General features: G+C 35.7%; 1 long non-coding RNA gene across 4 annotated transcripts in view; it reads right to left on the reverse strand.

The window, feature by feature from the left end:
- LOC121422864 overlaps positions 1-19,491 on the reverse strand; it is a 46,891-nt gene that overhangs the window by 2,215 nt on the left and 25,185 nt on the right. For 2 of the 4 annotated variants that reach the window (XR_005971197.1, XR_005971199.1), the window contains exons 2-3: positions 16,813-17,084; positions 13,044-13,223 (exon numbers count right to left, since the gene is read on the reverse strand). This is a non-coding gene — a long non-coding RNA (uncharacterized LOC121422864). Of the gene's footprint in view, positions 1-3,895; positions 3,899-13,043; positions 13,224-16,812; positions 17,085-19,491 lie in introns of those variants that run through there. The other 2 variants (XR_005971200.1, XR_005971198.1) reach the window with 2 other exon arrangements.

The following is a 19,491-nucleotide window of genomic DNA, read 5'->3' on the forward strand; positions in this document are numbered from 1 at the left end:
TTTACATCCAATGTGAACTCTCCCTTTATTTCCCTGCATTCTCATCATCTCTTCGCTTGGGGATCAAATGCATATTCCATTAGTTCATTAGAGTCTAGGAGTGTGCTGGCTAGTGACGTATAAAAGTCAATCAGAGTCTACACGCATAGGAAATGGGATTTGGACGCATATATGCTCCATTCTTTTTTGCCTCGTGGGACTACTACATAGAGCATTTTAGTATTTGGTATAGTTCAAAGGTGACCAACAATCATAGGCAATACATGATGCACAAGATCATATCCCAGTATAAAGTGCTTTGAGCTAGGATTTTATTTGATTCATACACTCTATTCCAAGAATCAATATAATAGATAGGAATACATGTAGTACATTTCCTATTCTTCCTGTCTACTGAATAACTGACATACATTCATATCTTGAGCAACTCAACTTCTCCTTTATAATTGAAGAATGGGTTGTTTTTCTGCTCTACAAAAAATCAATAAAGCGACAGTATTGTGATGAAGAAATAACTATAAATTACTGGAATCGTACAAGGAAAGTGACTTTACTTTTAACATGGTCATACTGTCTGATTAGGGAAAAAAACTACAAGGGGGGTGGGGGCCATTTATACCCCTTTCATAAACCCAATTAAAATGAATTAGGCGGCTAATAACAGCATAATTTGGTAGTGAAATTGGAGGAGGACAAGAGTTATCCGCATTACTCTGATGCTGCTATTATCCGCATAATAGCGGCATCGGGATAAGATTTCGAGTTTATGAACGCATTTCCAAATAATGCGGATAATTGCCATGGTGCGGTCACAAGGTCACCCTTTTCCAACACAACCGCATTGGAGGGGGCGTGTCCAGTTGTCATGGCGATTATCCGCCTTTTTCAGGACGGGCGCTCGTAAAAATAATGCGGCTTATTTTCGGAGTTTATGAACGCAATTTTTATTGAATTATCCGCATTACTCTTAGGCGGCTAATTGGAGGATAGGTTTATGAAAAAGATATTAGTCCCTAAAATGCTCAAAAGAGCTCTGAAAACTAAAAAAGGAGCCCTGGAAATTCCCATTCATTGCAATGTTAAAGCTTATCCAATGTTACAGATTTAGATAGTAAGTGGTGTAAAGTTATTGAATGATATCTGATCACTTCTGAGGCATGGTGACATGATATTACTAATATTATTAGAAATAATATCCTGTTTGCTCTGAAATCGTACCCCTAGTCCCCAATGTACATAAAACACATCCATGAAGAATTCAAACACAATACTTTGGCTAGGGCTTGCTTTGGGAACCAACCATACCGGTTTCCTCAGCTCTGAATCTCTTGCTGTCTACGACAAAGGAGATGCATGCAGGGACCCATTATCCTTATCAAGTCTACTTCCCACAAATTGGCAATGCGAGACACCGGGTAATACATTCCCCCATCTACATTCTTATGACCATTGAGTAGTTATTCCTTTAGACATGGATATTTGTATTGATGGTGCGACAGGAAAATTGAAATAGCCCCTTTGTCAGGAGTGTGCTACATCTGAGTCTGAGACATTTGTCAGGCAAACAAAATCTCATTTCTGATTTGCCTTGTACAGGCACAGGTAGTTTTATGACAAAGTTGTTTGTGGCTTTCACCAAATTTCAGGTCTATGGAGTACAATGTGTTTCTTTTGTCAGAGCTTTTTTTTCAATCATTGTATAATTTAAAAATGATAACTTGTTTATTCTGTCTTTAATGTTTCTTTTAACATTTTCAGCACCAGTTGGCAATTGAGTTCCAAAGAATTTTTTAAAAAGAATACATTTTGGTGATAAAGCCGAGTGTTTGTAATCCTTTCACAGACAGAATCAATGAATTGGTACATATTTCGAGCCAAGACAAATGGAAGCATGATTTGGAAGGTTTTTGCACTGTACGAAAAGAAAAAAATGTTTATTTTCAAAATAAAATCTTGTCATTATTAATACAAAATAAAAGTTTACAAAGAGTAAAAAAGGCATTATTATAAACATTATTTAATTCAACTTTACGAAACAACACATTGAAAACGATTTGAATACTACTTTCCACACGTTGAAAATTATTTGAATACTATTTTCCCTACATGACCTGTGGGACTTCTAGTGCTTCACCCAGGAAAATGAAGTGTATGGAGCTAAGTATAAAGTGCAATGTTATACCCCTTTCATAAACCTATCCTCCAATTAGCCGCCTAAGAGTAATGCGGATAATTCAATAAAAATTGCGTTCATAAACTCTGAAAATAATCCGCACTATATTTACGAGTGCCCGTCCTGAAAAAGGAGGATAATCGTCATGGCAACCGCACACACCCCTCAGTTGCGGTTGCGTTGAAAAAGGGTGACCTTGTGACCGCTCTATGGCAATTATCCGCATGACTTTCGAAATGCGTTCATAAAGTCAAAATCTGGTCCCGATGCTGCTATTATGTGGATAATAGCAGCATCAAAATAATGCGGATAACTCTGGTCCTATTCCAATTTTACTACCAAATTATGCTGCTATTAGCCGCATAATTGGGTTTATGAATGGGGTATAATATCTTCCCATTCATCTGCCTTCTGCTTCGTGATATCATTTCATATAACATTCATGTTAACTTACCCTGCTGGCTGCACCAAACTTGATAAGCTGGTGTGGAAAGAACTCCAAGTCCTCCAGGAAATAGCATCAAGATCCATTGCAAACATCCAAACATTGAACAAAGTCAATTCATATCATCTTGGAAATACTCCATTTAAATTACTCCATTTAAATTCCTCCATTTATCTTGCTCACGAAAAATATACAAACAAATACATGGGGACCTATCAAAAAACATCATCAGCACTTCAACGTAGAATCATCCACAGCCGCAAGACGACAGTTATTGTTAATTTTTGGAAGTGACAGTATGCGTAATTCCTTTGCAATTCCATTTATTGCTCTGCTTTGTCAAATTGATATGTATATAGGGCCTACATTTACATGTATGTTCCAAGAAAGGCATAACCATTAAGAAATAAAAGCTTCTCCAAGGAAGCGCTTTTTTCTCATAAACTTGGTTGAACTCTCCTTGTTCAAGAGCTGTTTAATAGAAGACTCAAAGCAAGGAGCTACGAGCACTCCTTGCTCAAAGTAAATTTGAAGCGACCACTGTGAACTCGTTCCAGAATTATAAGATTAACAATATGGCTGCACGAACAGAAAATGGGTCATTATTTCCTTCTTGGTAGCTATTAATTGCCAAAGCAATTGAATCCTTAGGGCTCCATATTTGGCCAGGTTCTGAAATAATGAGGTGTTAATAAATGGGCCTTGTGCTACTTGGAAACAATGATTTGATTGTTGTCAGGAGCATGGAGAAGGCATCAAAAGCCATCCTTGGAAGTTAGAGCTTTACAAATATTCCAATTCAACAAGAATGCATTAAAAATGGAGAGGTTTTAATCAAGATGTCTGGTCAAAGACCTCAAAAAAATTGAATACGTGTAGTGTATTTTTCTATTCTCTGACTGGGACCAACGACGAACGACTGCCAAGGCTCCTGCATCCAGTGATGTATCGCTTCCATTATCCGCACAGCACTCCCCCACACAATGGATATTCCACGGTACTTGACTTTTATTGTATGATATATCCGAAATAATCCCTGGGTATCGGTCCTTTTATGGTCAATACAATGTCTGTTGAGTACAAACAAATGCTATGATATACAACGATCCATTCCAAATAAGAGGGGAAAAATTGGTAGGAGAAACGCTGCTCACCTACATCTCCATCCCAAAGACTTTCTTTGGAAGAGCAGATATTTATTTCATCCTGTGCATACCATTCGATGAAATAGACATAAATGTCCGATCTGATATCCACTGATGCCAGCACAAATGGACCGACTGCTCTACCTCAATGGTGCCGGGATGCAAGTTGGATGGACGACAATGAAGCCCCTCAAGCTTGGGCTGCTTTTGTAATTATTTTGTAAACGAGTTCTCTTCAGGGCCCGGCAAGAGAGGGAGAGAGACAGAGAGAGAGGGGTGGAGAAGAGGTACTGGTATAACAGATGAGGATAGAAGGAGAGTAAAGAGATATATTCGGATGGTGAAAAGAAACAGAGAGTGAGAGAATGGGGGAAAATAGGAAAGGCTGACTGAACGAGTGAAATTCCATGTAGGCTGAGATAGAAATATATTGACAAAAGGTGGAAATTTTGTAATATTTGAGGGAATAAACATAGAGAGATGAAGATTGGGGAGTCAAGAGATGGATTAAACATAGCATGAGAATAAAGTGGAAAGAGAAGCAGGTGAAGCAGGCATAGATGATTGCAATCAAACAGGGAGATAGAAAAGTACTACTGCTTGGAAAGTTGACTGATAATTCAAAAACAGGAATGTGAAAGATAGGAGAGAGGGAGAAAGAGAAAGTAGGGGGAGAACATGACAAAAATAATTGAAGGATGGAGAGAGAGTGGAGAGTTAGAGAGAGGGAGAAAGAGAGAATCCAATAAACTATCAAGGAAGGTCGGTAGACTTTCATTTCAGTTCTAATATACCATTCAAATTAAGCCTGCTCGGTGATTATAACTAATAAAGGTAACTTCTATTGTCCTTTTGTGAGGAGAGATTAAGAGAGCCTGGGGCAGTTTGATTAAATCAGTGATACTATTTTCATTCTCTACATGTATAATAAAGCACTATTCGGCTTACCATCAAAAGCCCAGGCTTATTTTGGTTTGTGTAAAATGGTCAGGCAAACAAATTGGTCTTTTATATTTTGTGCAGCTACTCTAATTGGGACAACAAAAGTCTATTCCAGACTGTAGGTATTTTTCAATACTGAAAAGCTAACAAGTTAGAAGATAAATTACTCTTTGAAAATGTGAGTGATAACATATAACCAGTCATTCCAATCTTACGAACGAATATTAGGCCTACATGTATACTGTCAACTTTGTAAACAAATACTGAAATAAATGTACAATCTACCCCCCCCCCCAAAAAAAAAAAAAACTCTCTCTCTCTCTCTCTCTCTCTGCTCAAAAAACTTTTCCCACTGATGTGTTACATTTTATGATCAACACTTTAAATCAAATTCTTGCTAAACTGGCATAAAGAGGCAATTTGAACTGGTATAATTGATGTAAGGTCAGCCAGAACTCAGATGGGTGAAAGGTCATTAGCTACCAGCAGAGAATATATGAGTCATATTTATTTTCATAAAGATTCTCATTATCCCATCAGAGAGTAGATTACTGGGTATAAAAAACCAGGGAATTCCTTCAAGCCTGTTCAGATAAAAAAAAACTTGATATGGAAACTTGTATAAACAGGGAATTCTGACAATTAATTGTGCCAAATAGTGTATTAATATCTGATGTTTGCATTTTAGTGTAGTTAATTTGGTGCATTTTGATATAAATATCCATTGTTTTATTTTGCATGCCAGTCCAGGGATCATCAGGTTATTATTCTGTTTTCCTGTTAAACATTTTTCACCAAGTTGGAAGATTTTTTTCAACCCCCCCCCCCATCATTTGCTCTTGGAAAACAAATATATCTCCCCTGATTATTGCAAAAAGTGGCAGGACCGATTCTGAGAAAGATCATGTGAAAATAGGCAGGAACGAGTATGAGTAGAAATGAAGAATCATGTTCAAACATCAAGGACTTTCTCCCATTGCTAGTTCTTCAAACTCACAACTCACCACCCATTCAAAGACACATCATCAACTGTAGAGGGCGTACTCAAAATAAGTGTATCCTCTTCATTGATTTGTTTATCAGGAGAAAAGGAAATCAAATCATGACAATAATTGTGACTTTGATAGCAACCCTATGATCTGAAGATATCAAATCTCTATCAGAGAATTATAAATGATAATATAATGGGGAAAATTTAATCGTCTCATATCTTACACCAATATCAACTCAACTCCGATATTTATCCTCAATTATAGTTGGTATCCTCTGCTTTATGTAAAATAACTCTACATTTATACTAAGGAATAAGACGAGTTAGTGGAGTTACTATTCTAACAAATATGTGTCATGTTTAACTTTGATCTAGGTCATGCAGGTTTGACAAGTCTTATCTGTTCATGCACACAAAAAAGAAAGACCAGTCTGACACGGCTTGCAGGATGAAACCTGCAGTTCAGGGCCCCGTCTTACAAAGAGTTATGATTGATTCAATCAATCGTATCTCTATGGAAATCCATTAGTGTCATAATTTTTTCTACAGGAAATTTGCAAAATGTCCTTTGTAAACAAAGGAAAACACACCAAATTGTCAAGAAATCAATGAATTTATGAATATACATCATATATCTTGAACATTTTTTGAACAAACATGCATGTTTTTTATATGTTGACTTTGCTGGCTTTCCATAGTTGCGGTTAATCGGATCAATCGCAACTCTCTGTAAGACGGGGCCCTGGTACGTAAAAAAAAACACAAAAAAAAACAGTGTTCTATAGGACTCGTAGATCACACTGATCCCTTTAACATGACATTAAATGGGTCAAATGTCGAACCACAAACATAGTACATATTTGCATACATGGAACTGGAAGTGGGATATTAATGGCTCAGAACTGAATACCAGAAATATTCCAAGAGTTAGGGCAAATGTTCCACAATCACAGATGAGTGGAATATCATCGATCCCACCCCCCCCCCAAAGAAAAAAAAAGGGAGAATGTTGATTGAGCAAGTCATTTCACGGCAATCAGTTAATATGACCTCGCCGTCATTTCATAAGTTCATCATACAGAAGAAATGCGACTTAAAGGTAGTTCATTATGACGCCATTACATATCATTATGCTCGATGCTGAGTTTCAAATTGAATTCATTGTATGCATTGCATACCGTATTTCACATATTCGCTAAAGACTATTGAATACAGTCTCATATTGAACAGCAAATTTTGGACAGGAACTTATGGAATATTCGTCAGATTTCGGTAGGCCCGGGAGTTTCGGGTATTTTTTTTCCTTCGGGTACACACGGTAATGCACCGCCCGAAAATTACAGCGGGTACCCGAAAATCATGTCGCATGAAAAAGACTGGTGGAACAACCCCCATGTGGCATAGGTAACGTCATCCAGCCACTGCCGCAAGCCAATTTATGAATGATAATATAGTAAACATGCGCAGTGCAAGCTTCCCGTGCCCCATGCAGTATTCCATCAAAACAAGTCTGCAACACTTTATCACCTCGTACCTAAATCGACCTAGAATTCCACTTTCCTATTCTTTATAAGAATTATGAAAGGTTTTCTCAGAGGATCTGTTAAGCAAAGTTTGATTACTTCTTGCTTTTCCGCCAAAATCTTACAAGTATCGTCGTATTGCATCGTGTTTGTGAGTTTGTAGAATCTATCGCTATGTGCATAAAGTCAATTGATTTCTGCGGTCAATCATGACCGTGTTACCATTTTTGCTTAATGATGAACTGAATTTGGTAACACGAACATGATTGGCTGGTGCTTCGTATGCTCAAGCTGTGAAAGAAACATGGCGACGATTGAATGATCTCAGTCACAACTTGAGAAACTTGTTGATTTATAGCTTTTCCAAGGGTAATTGGCGAGATTCAAAATAAGACTTGTGTACTTTTGTGATGAGATACAATCATGTCTTATGTTATATTGGTAAGCGATTTCGGGTATCGGGTATTGATTTTTCTACCAGGGTACCCGAGGCTTCCTGGCGGGACCCGGGTTTTAGTCCCTGCCTTAGATTTTAGTGCTTTTCGGGATACGCTCTGGTATTGCACAGGCAATTTATGCAGACCAAATTTTGCGTTTTTATGCATCGCAATAAACACAGGGAACTTATGAGATTTATATGTGAGTACAAGTAATTTCACATGGTGCATATGAAAGGCATTACAACAGGAGCCTTTCTAGTGGCTTACACAGTAATGCTTCAAACAATGAATTGTTTGTTAGTAATAGTATAAAATGATTCCCTGCAATATAGTATGCTTTCAGCAAACTATTATAAAAAAAAATACCACTGTCCTAAAAGCTGATGAAATACTAAACATTTTACTAATTTTGCACAAAGCGCTAAAACAATTAAATCAATTTATATCAATAGTCCTGACAGAAATTATCTATTGCAAGCAAAGCTGTAAGACATCATTTTTATACAGATGTATGGTAATACCCTTTTTGCTGCTTTCCATGTATGATCGCTGACCAAAGGAGAATCCAACCCAAATAAAAACTAGTTTTTAGAGGAAAAAGAAAAATCAGACAAGTTGATAGGTGAAAGTTTGAACAATATTGGACAAACAATGTTAAAGAAAGTTGTAAAATTTTAAAAGTTGCAAAAATTGGTAATCACTAAACCAATAGACAGTTCAAATTGGCCACATGTGTGATGTCATACTTAGTGATGTAAGGCAAGAACTACTCTTCCGTATTCTCCAATACATAAAATAGCTAAAATTTCATTTTTTTTTTCAAAAGTTTTACTTCAAATTATATTTTTATTTCATGAGGACATGAATCCTACCTGCATGGGTTATTTTTAGATTACTACCCCAGGGGAATGGGTTCTTAGGAGAAAACCACAAATCCCTGATGATTAAGAACATGGCCTATGTGGAAAGTTATCCTTGCCCCTTGTCATAATTTACTTACCAAGTTGCCAATTTGAAACACATGTATACATGTACATCTTATACCCTTTTTACACATGCTAAAATTTAATTAACCCCGTACTATAGGTGGGGCTAAATTGCCATTTAGCCCAACCTATAGTACGGGGTTCAGCTTAGCCCACTTTCTTTTTACACAGCATTTTGCAAAGTGGGCTAACCCCACCTTTACTACGGGATTATTTGGCCCTGCAAAAAAGCAGGGTTATCCCAGCAATTGCGGTGCTAAGAGCGATAGTACAGGATTAAGATCGCTAGTGTAAAACGAAAGTGGGCTAACCTTAACCCCGTACTATAGGTGAGCTAAATGGCAATTTAGCCCCACCTATAGTACTGGGTTAAGGAAATCTTAGCGTGTGTAAAAAGTGTACAAGTGATGTACTTGTACTACGAATGATCGACAAATGTATTTAAAGCATGAGCTACCACTAGTCCAGGGTTAGCGAGTTTCGTGTGTGAAAAGCAAGCATTCCTTATCCGGGTTCAGCAATAACAATTTGGCATGTGTGAAAAGGAAAAAAGATAATACGGGGTTAAGGATAGTATGGGGTAAGCGATAGTCCGGGGCTAAGAAAATCCTGTGTAAAAAGGGTATTAGGGATCATGATTTTAAAGCAGCCATTTGTTATTGCTTGTCTGATTTCTTTCAAACTCACTATTTTCTTTTTCTCCTTTCCAACACAACAGTTTATGACCAAGGCTGGATTCCCCTTTAAAATACACAATATCAATTAAATACAGACAAGTTACCAGGAAATAGAGAATGGGGTTTTGGATTACTTTATATATTTCCACTACAATAGTACTTGAAGCACTCTTTCATCTAGAGCAAATTCAGAACTTGAATAATTCTGGCAATCAAGAAAATTAGAGATAGAGGCCTATTATCAATATTATAAGATATAATTTCTTTCTAATAAATATAACACTGTACCTCTGAAACCCTGAATGCATCCTAAAAGTTAAGCATTTAATAGTGATTAAACAATACCAAATAACAAGATCTATCCATATTAAATGGATTTATTTTCTTCTGATGAAGTACATAGAGTTCTAAAACTTCAACATCAGTGGGCAAAATGACATCCATGGACAGGAGGGGAAATATAAAATGGGATCAATATCAATTTAAAAAAAATACTTCTTGTGAAACATTTGTTTGTAGATGAGATCAACTGATCAAGTATCATCTATAAAGACACCTAACGTAGATGAAAACATTTGTGTTAATCAATAGAAAAAAGACAAGGAAGAATCTTATGACCTCATTACCTTTTTTAGTTCTACAATGATCAATACACTATTGCAATAAAGCATTGAACAAGGACCACAAAAAGCTCTGACAATTTTGCATGTGATATTTCCATTGAACAATATTAATATTTCATATGATGAACTAGAATAATGACTGCAGGATGAACATGTAAATGTAGATGAAGATATCTTCATTACATTATAAACTTTTTAAAACAAGATCAAAGACAGGAAGATGTTGCAAATTACATTTCTACATTAATTTCCCTCTATTTTCCAGCAGCAGAGGCTAAAATGTAATATTTATCAAGGCAGGAAAAGGTTTCATTTAACCCTAGTTTCTTTCTTTCTTATTTGTTTACCCCTTTTCTTTTTTCAGTCTTCACCTCTTTAATTACTTACCTATTCTCTCTTTTTCAATTTTTCTTATTTCTCTTTCTATTTTCTCTCATCATTTCCTTCAATTTGTTTCAAACAAATTCAAACATTTTAATGATTTTTTCCCCTTCAAATCAATAAAAAATTGCATTATCTGGATAAGTTTTCAAAGTATGATTCAATGAAAAGGCCTATTCCTGGTTGTGAGACCAAGTCTTGAAAGAAACCTGTGAAAAAGGTTTCCTTTCATTGTTTATTCCACTTTTTCTTTTCTTTCATATCGTTTAAAGTACATGTACCCCCCCCCCCCCCCTCATGCTCTTGGCTTCTATCTTTCAGCTACAGAAGCTTGATGAGCGCACAAAGATGACAATGATAATCAAGGACAAGACAAAACAAAAGAGAAAAGAAAAGATACAGATACTAGGGCCTGTATTCTGAAGTTTGGTTTAACTTAGGCCATGGCCTAACTCTGTCCTAAAATTACCAGAAAATGTCAAAATTCTATTAAAATTGCAAGTTTCATATGTTTAATACTCTTTCATCGTGCTTGTATGGTGAAGAAAACAAATTCAGTAATTATTTCCAGATATATATGAATGATCTGAGTAACAGATGAGATGACCAACCAAAACTGTGCTGATATTTGTGCCACGATTGGCTATCCATGGTTAAAGATAAACGAAAGTAGTTGCAGTAAACACTGATTTCACAAGAAAGTCTGTAAAACCAGGCTTAATTGTCACTATAATCATTGAGGATCTAGATCTGGTACAGTTACATCAACTGAACTTTGTGAAATCTTGAAATCTACGCTGAAATATGTTCACACTGAAGATCACCAAGATGGATAAGCGCACGTGGGACAATGTACTATTATTGCTTTGAATGTCGGCCTGACGCTTGACCTGAATCCCATGGTTATTTGCCAATTTCTCAGCAATTACACAATTTCTTCCAGAATCCTTTGGCACACATTTTTAATTTATACAAACAGACACTTTGGTGGTCAATTCATTGGATTCTGTATGAACTCATTTTGATATCGTTACCACAAGTGGCATTTATCTTTAAACCACAAACTTTAGACCAGAGTTGATATTAACCCAACTTCAGAATACGGGCCTGGGTCTTTAAAGGTTGAGAAGAACTGCATCTTGTCAGTTCAATTTTGAAGACAGGAAGATGAGATCATAAACCTCATTGCGTTGACTTGACGGAGACGAGACAAGATCTTGAATCTCATCAAATCAACCTGATAAGGACTAGACGATTCAAGGACAAGATCTTCTTGCCTTCTTATCATTATAATTCTCGTTTTAACTATCAAGTCAACCATGGGTGCGAGTATCTTGTATATCTGCCTGAATCATCTTGTCATCTCTGTGCTTTTATAAAATCACAAAAGCAGAAGCAAGGAGGTGTTTCGTAAAGCTGTCCATAAGTTACGCATGACTGGAGACCCTTTACATGTAGGTGCTACAGATCTGATTCTATATCATTTCCATTCCCCCAAAAATAGATGGTATCTTCTCATTAACAAGCATCTAAATAGAATATTTAATATTCTTTAATATGTGATTGAGGTTACAGTGTATATAGAAGATGCACTCTATAACTGGCAAAACTTGGGGTATAAATCTCAGTTCGCACAAGATAGGGTCTCCAGTTGGGTAAAAAGTTGTGAGTACGAGTAACTTACAATTTGTGTACAAGCAGCTTTATTAAACAGCCTCCAATGGGCGATTCCATACGTGTCATACGGGACATTTCCGCAACAATTTCTGATTTCTTAGCTGAATGCTTGAGCAATAAATTTCATTTTTTGTCAATGATAAAGTAATAGTTGGTAGTCATGTGAAAAACTGATAACCAATTGAAAATGTTTGATTATGGGTGAATTAAAGGTGAAAATATTGTGTCGTACGGGACATTCTGATTCCCGTACGACTACACAAAATTTTCACCTCTAATTCACCCATGGACGACATATTTTTGTTGGTTGCAATTCTTTTACACTACTACCCAGTAGTACTTTATACTGCAAATCAAATTTAAGTTCCTCTTTTGTTTTGATAGCAAGTTGAAAAATGTTGTGAAAATGGCTGATTTTTCTATGGAATCGCCCCAATGTGTGCAACAATTCACTGCATGTAATCCAAGGGTGCATAAAGCAGTAACCCTGTCTAACCTCTGTTTTAACAATTGATTAATCATATTTTTTCAATAGAAGCTTGTGCATACATGTATGTGAAGAGAAGCTCTAATAGTGTGTTTATGCTTCCATTGCGAGGACAGAATCAGCGATTTCAAACGTCGATTCAAAACGCCGATCGTAAACGTGGTTCTGGGAGTGCTGTTTATGCTTAACACTTCAGAGCATATCATGATCTCCAGCTGGCTTCGCATCGTAAAGCGAGGTAAATTGGGCGCGCCTTTTTTCAAAAGTTTTTTTTTCCGATTGTTGTTTTTACGTAGAGATAACAAGGAGCAATACGACTGTATTTGCCCGCGGATTTTCATCTCACCGGAAGCATGTACCAAATGACGTCATTTAAACACGTTTATGATCGTGGTTCTGTTTATACTTCCCCAGAAAGCCTGATTCTGGTCAAACAACGTTTACAAACGCACCTTTTTGTGAGTTTACGATCGGCGTTTTGAAACAGCGTTTAAATGAAAGTAAGCATGGACGCAACCGTGTTTTGGACTAATCACGTTTGGAAACGCTGATTCTGGCCTGAAAAGTGGAAGCATAAACACGGCCTAAGACTACGAGATGAAGATGTTAGCGATGTGGGACTCACCCTCTCCAGTTGGACGCCTGGAAGATGAGAGGCTGAGAGAAGGAGAGGTTGGGCTGTTCACCTAGCGCCTCCTTCTCCTTCTCATATCGGATCACTCGATACGCCAGACTGGAAACAAAACACCAAGGGACTGGAGCTCAACATTATCCAAGAAATCAATACATGATGAAGCAATGATACTTTTTTAAATAATTTTCACTAATTATTGGAAATATTGGAGAATGCATTCAAGAAACAAAATGGGGGCCACGATTTAAGGTTTTCAAGGATTTTATAAAAGAGCTGGTCATATAGGGCTGCATGGTGAGATAAAAAATATATTGTGCCTTTATCAACTTTCACAGGAATGGGGTGTGACTAAACTAATCAATGTAAAAAGTTGTATATCAGGAAATATACCCCTTACTTGAATCCAAATCATAAGAGTCCAAGGGAAAGAACTGAAGGGCCTAATTGAATGTTGTCCTTATGAATTTGACTAATCACCATATATCACGGCTGGTGATAAAAATACATGTTTAAATATGCAATACCCTACAGCCCTATTTTTTTAAAAGAGGAATCACTACACTTTCGAAAATTTGCATGATCCTCAGATTCAAGAAGGATAAGAAGATGTTAAGAGTTTTGTATGACTCATGTTTGTGTTTCTGGCCTAAAAATATTCAAGAATATGACCCAAAATTCTTTATCTTTGTCTTTGATATATTTTTTAAAAGAGCTCCCATGCACTGGAAAAATTGCTTGAATTCCATCTTGCGAAAGCTTGAACCCAACACTACATGGTCCTTTATATGCAAAAACTAATGTTTTTTTCAGAATTTTGTGAGAATTTGAGGCATCATCCATATATATATATATATATACAGCAGGCTTCATGACATTGGTCTTAATGCTATATAAATATTTTAGCAATTTATGAAGACATACAACTACAATATTCTTGAAACTATCATGAGAACAAGCAACTATAAATGTGTGATAATATAAAGACTTTAAAAATATGCAGTTTTACATTCATACTGTACAGGAGGTTATTGTTTATGAAATTGAAGAGCATAATTGTGCACATAATACTTTAAAGTTTGTTATCAATGCTCAATGGAAAGAGGAAAATGATTGAAGGTCCTTTTCTCTATAGAATCATTCAATGCATACACCAAGGCTCCACACTAACTTTTTTTCTTGGTGGCCCAAACAATCTACCAAAATCATCAATTTCATATTTTTGGTGGCCCTAAAACAATAGAATACATTACAATTTATCAAAACTTTGGTAGCCCAACCGGGCCACCAAGTGTAGGCTTTTACAAAATTTTGGTGGCCCGACTCTCATTTTTGGTTGCCCCGGGCCACCGGGCCACTGCTAATGTCGAGCCCTGCATACACACACATTATAACAAAGATTTATTTCCTTTGAAAAAGGAGCCATGCACCCAACAATTGAATGTTTGGAAGCAGTGTATAGCAAATTTGCTTTGTGTGATTTATATAAAGTGATGATGCTTGAATGCTTTCTTTTTTTTCTTGAGAATAGGTTTTGCGCATTTGCAATGACAGATATTGTAATGAAAGATATACTTAGATCGTAATATTAGGATACACGTTACACAGAGACTGTACACACATACCACATGTACATGTTCTCCCTCACAAACACACCCCCACACACACATGGAAATGAGGAACATGTTTTCAAAACTAATTTTACTACAGAGTCGATGGCTTCTGGGTCAGTAGCAATGTGGTCTAAAAATCAGAGAATAGTAATGAAATTATACAACCAAGGACATCTTATATCATTGACAATCAAAGACTTTTTAATTGTACCCTTCGAGCAAAAGCATATTTATAGAGAGAGTCTGCAAACTGAGGACATCCTTTGTAGGCTGTGTGTCCTCATTTTGAATGTGGAGATTGTGGGTATAGTGAAACTCGCAGTCAAAAACAAATGTTTCTGTGAAGTCTGTGAGGCTGTAAGGACCGAACCACTGTCCTTTGTTCTACTTTTCTCTCAGAGCCTGAGCTCTCTTTTAAGATTTGTTTTTAATACTTTAATGAAATAATTCTAAAAAAATAATCATAAAATAAAAACTGAAAACAGAGATAAAATTGAAAGCAAATAACTAAAATGTTAATCTCCTTCATGCCCCCCCCGAGCAAAATTGACCCCCCCCCCATGCCCCTTCTTTCTCTATCTCTCTCTCGCTTAACTTACAATAAAAATCTCATCAATTAATGATGAACACAAAGACATTGCTCAATCTGAAAAAAGCATTCTTCATGAGCAGAGAATAAAGCCAGACTGTATTAACAGGCTCACATTCCAATTTCTGAATATGATGATGAAATATAGAATTGCACATTGATGATAATCTGGTCATGTGAGAAGGATGTTTATGCTTCAATACTTGATTGGACTTGTTTTACACTTTGTAATATCATAAGATCAATGTTAAATTAGCATTAAATTTACCTGCATGTATGCTTATGAAATAGGATGTGGTGTATCCAATTACAGGTTCAGTGCTATTAAGCCTAATATTCACTTCATCTCATATGAGTGGTATTATGATTCAATTTCGGCCAATCAGGTAACTTCATATTACTGTTACTTCCATGATACCGGTATAATGCAATTTTGTGAAAAAATATTTTTGAAGTGTCCTGGAAAATTGACTTGTCTTTTATGCAAGTAGTAGTACATGTACTTAATAGTACAATTAGTTGTATTAGGAGTAGTGGTAGTGATGGTGATGGTAGCAGTAGTAGTAGAAGTAGTAGAAGTAGTAGAAGTAGTAGTAGTAGTAGTAGTAGTAGTAGTAGTAGTAGTAGTAGTAGTAGTAGTAGTAGTAGTAGTAGTAGTAGTAGTAGTAGTAGCAGCAGCAGCAGCAGCAGCAGCAGTAGTAGTAGAAGCAGAAGTAGTAGTAGCAGGAGCAACAGCAGCAGTAATATTTGTAGTGGTAGTAGTGGTACTCGTCATCATGTCACCATGGCGGTCATAATTCTATGGAAGTTGTATTTTACAAGCTTTATTCTACCTTGGCTTGTAAGCAATAACTTTTCATGAAAATTCATTCAAATTTCATGATTAAACATCTGGAAAATGCAAGCTCATTTATATCATAAGAAATTATCATGGCACACTAATTTCACACTGTAAGACAGATATTCAGATAAAGACAATAAAGCAATAGCAAAAATCATATAAATTTCATAAAGCATGCATTCTATAATGAAACTTTTCAACATTTTCATTCTGTAACATGCACTCATGCAGATATATGGCACATATTATAGTGAATAAAATGAGAAAATTTGACATAAAAACATTTTCAGAAACTTAAATATGGCATTCAAGAACATAATTTATGTAATATGATAAATTAAAACATTTTCTTTAAAATTTCATATCGAATGCTGCAGAGTAATGGAGTATACATTAAAAGGCAGCCAAATGTCATATTAAATCAAATTTTATATCTATTCTTGATTTTTTTGTTTTGTGAATCATTTAGACCACGACTTTTCACAGATTATTAAAGTAAAAAAAGCCAATCATTATGAGCACAGCTGTTACAGATTTGTGAATATTTTGGCTAAATCCTTTTTAATTCCAACAAAGTTTGAAATCTATACATCTAAAGGCAAGTTACACAGATGGAGAAATAAATAAAACTTCATGCAGAATACTTACTTTCTCCAAGTACCGGTATTAGGGCGGAGGATCGCGGGTTGAGATAAGCTCATCTCCGGTGCTCGATGCTGGTCATCGGTGTACGAGTCACTCATGTCGCAACTGGCAACTTCGTGGTAATCCATGTTGCTTGTATTTCCGAGCCTGCGCTTCTGAATGGTTTCCCTACCGACGGAAAATGTGAATTTGTGATGCTCCCTACAGGTGAGTCTTATTGGTGCGTTCTCTAGATTATGGTGGAAAGCATCAGTGGGTGTCCTCAACTATAAAATCTGCACAGATAGATGAAGAAAGACAATTGCACTCATATCAGCATACTGCAAGCACAGGTAAAAACATAAAATCTAAATTCAGTCCTAAGATACTAGTGTTTTCAAACAAAACACAAGAATATATTTAGCACTTGCATCAAGCAGAAAGGAAAGTAGGCACTCGTAAGACTCTGGTTACACAGCTGGAAATGCCTCCATTTCTGTAGGTGTATGCTAATAAGACGTTAATGACGTATTTAATACCATTATGCTCGAGACTACATATGTCCATGTACATGTAGGCCTATATTCCTCCAAACTAATTCTTGTAGGTCTTCAATAAATGTATAATAATTTCACTTAGGCCTATAAAGGCAAAAAGAAAAGCACAAGTACTAACTGTCAAATCTAACCACAGATGATTATTCAAATAAAATGGTAAACCATTTTTATTGCACTATTTTTTTCATAGGTGAATCTATCTCACACACTGTGTAATCATTGAATTAAGGAGCACAACCGAATGACAAGAGCTGTACAGGGGAGGGTGAAGTCCCTCTCGCATAGCCTAGCGAAAAATCATCAGAGATATCGACAGGAAAGCGCCATCATATCTAAAACCAACCAACAACTTAAATTTTGAATACCATGTCTCTTTGCAATGTTTTTGTTTCTAGATTTTACAGATTAATCCCAACCATTTTCCAAGCTCTATTCCTTGTCAGATATCATACATGACATGTACATGTATTGTGTGGAAAAAATGTGATATGTATTAAAGGACAAGTCCACCCCAACAAAAACTTGATTTGAATAAAAAGAGAAAAATTCAACAAGCATAACACTGACAAATTCATCAAAATCGGATGTAAAATAAGAAAGTTATGACATTTTAAATTTTCGCTTCATTTCACAAAACAGTTATATGCACATCTCGGTCAGTATGCAAATGAGGGAACTGATGACATCACTCACTATTTCTTAATGTATTTTATTATATGAAATACTTTGATTTTCTCGTCAGTGTCATGTGAAATGAAGTTTAATTTCTCTGTGAACACATGGAATTCCATTATTTTAACATTTTGTGGTTCTGGCAAGGAGGTCCTAATCGTCAAATTCGTAAAAATTGAAATATTGTATAATTCAAACAATAAAAAACAAAAGAAATAGTGAGTGAGTGACATCATCGACTTTCTCATTTGGATGTAACTGGCTCGTTCATACAACTATTTTGTGAAAAATAAGCAAAACTTTGAAATGTCATAACTTTCTTATTTTACATTTGATTTTGATGAAATTTTCAGCATAGTGCTTGTCTGATTTTTCTCCATTGATTCAAATCAACATTTTTCTGAGGTGGACTTGACCATTAATGGCCAAATCACCTATTCAAATTAAAACATTTTTGAAAAAAATACATCAATGACTGCCACACTAGCAACTCTATATTCATCCTCCCATCCCATAAATAATTCCTTTCCTTTGCAGCAAGATTGGTCAAAGTAGTTCCAAATTGTGCTTGATCAATGACAACTTCAAAGTTTCATTAATTTGTAATATTTTAATCAGAATTGAACTAAAAATTTCATGAAGCTCTTCCTCTTCTTTCTCTGCTTCCATATCTACAAAGTATACAAACTACAAGTATCTTCTTATAAGGCTCGATGAGGAAGAAAGAAATGTACATGTATGTTTCATTTTCATTGTGATTTATTTCAACTCAATGTATAGTCATTATAGTTTTTTTTCAGGGATAAAATACCCAAAAGGTAAAAATTCTTACATTTATAAATGTAATTCATAAACCTGATTTTATGCAGAATAGTAGGTTTTCTTTCCTGAATGTATTCAATCACCAATTAATAATCTAATGTAATCTTTATTGATGAATATTTATCATAAGCGTACATGTAACTGTATACCTTTGTGAGCAAAAGGTCACTGTTGGTCTACATGTAGGCCTATTTCAGTAAACAATCCCACATGGGCTCTTAAAGGACAAGTCCACCCCAACAAAAACTTGATTTGAGTAAAAAGATAAAAATTCAACTAGCAATACACTGAAAATTTCATCAAAATCGGATGTAAAATAAGAAAGTTATAGCATTTTAAAGTTTCGCTTATTTTCAACAAAATAGTTATATGAACGAGCCAGTTACATTCAAATGAGAGAGTTGATGACATCACTCACTCACTATTTCTTTTGTATTTTATTATATGTCAATTTTCTCATCATTGTCATGTGAAATGAAGTTTCATTCCTCCCTGAACAGGTGGAATTCCATTATTTTAACATTTTGTGCTTCAGGCAAGGAGGTCCTAATCGTCAAATTCGTAAAAATTGAAATATTGTATCATTTAAACAATAAAAAATCAAAATTTTTCTGAGGTGGACTTGACCTTTAATCTTACATTTGATTCAACC

This window comes from Lytechinus variegatus, chromosome 10 (assembly GCF_018143015.1).
Source record: "Lytechinus variegatus isolate NC3 chromosome 10, Lvar_3.0, whole genome shotgun sequence".
Taxonomy (NCBI): Eukaryota; Metazoa; Echinodermata; class Echinoidea; order Temnopleuroida; family Toxopneustidae; genus Lytechinus; species Lytechinus variegatus.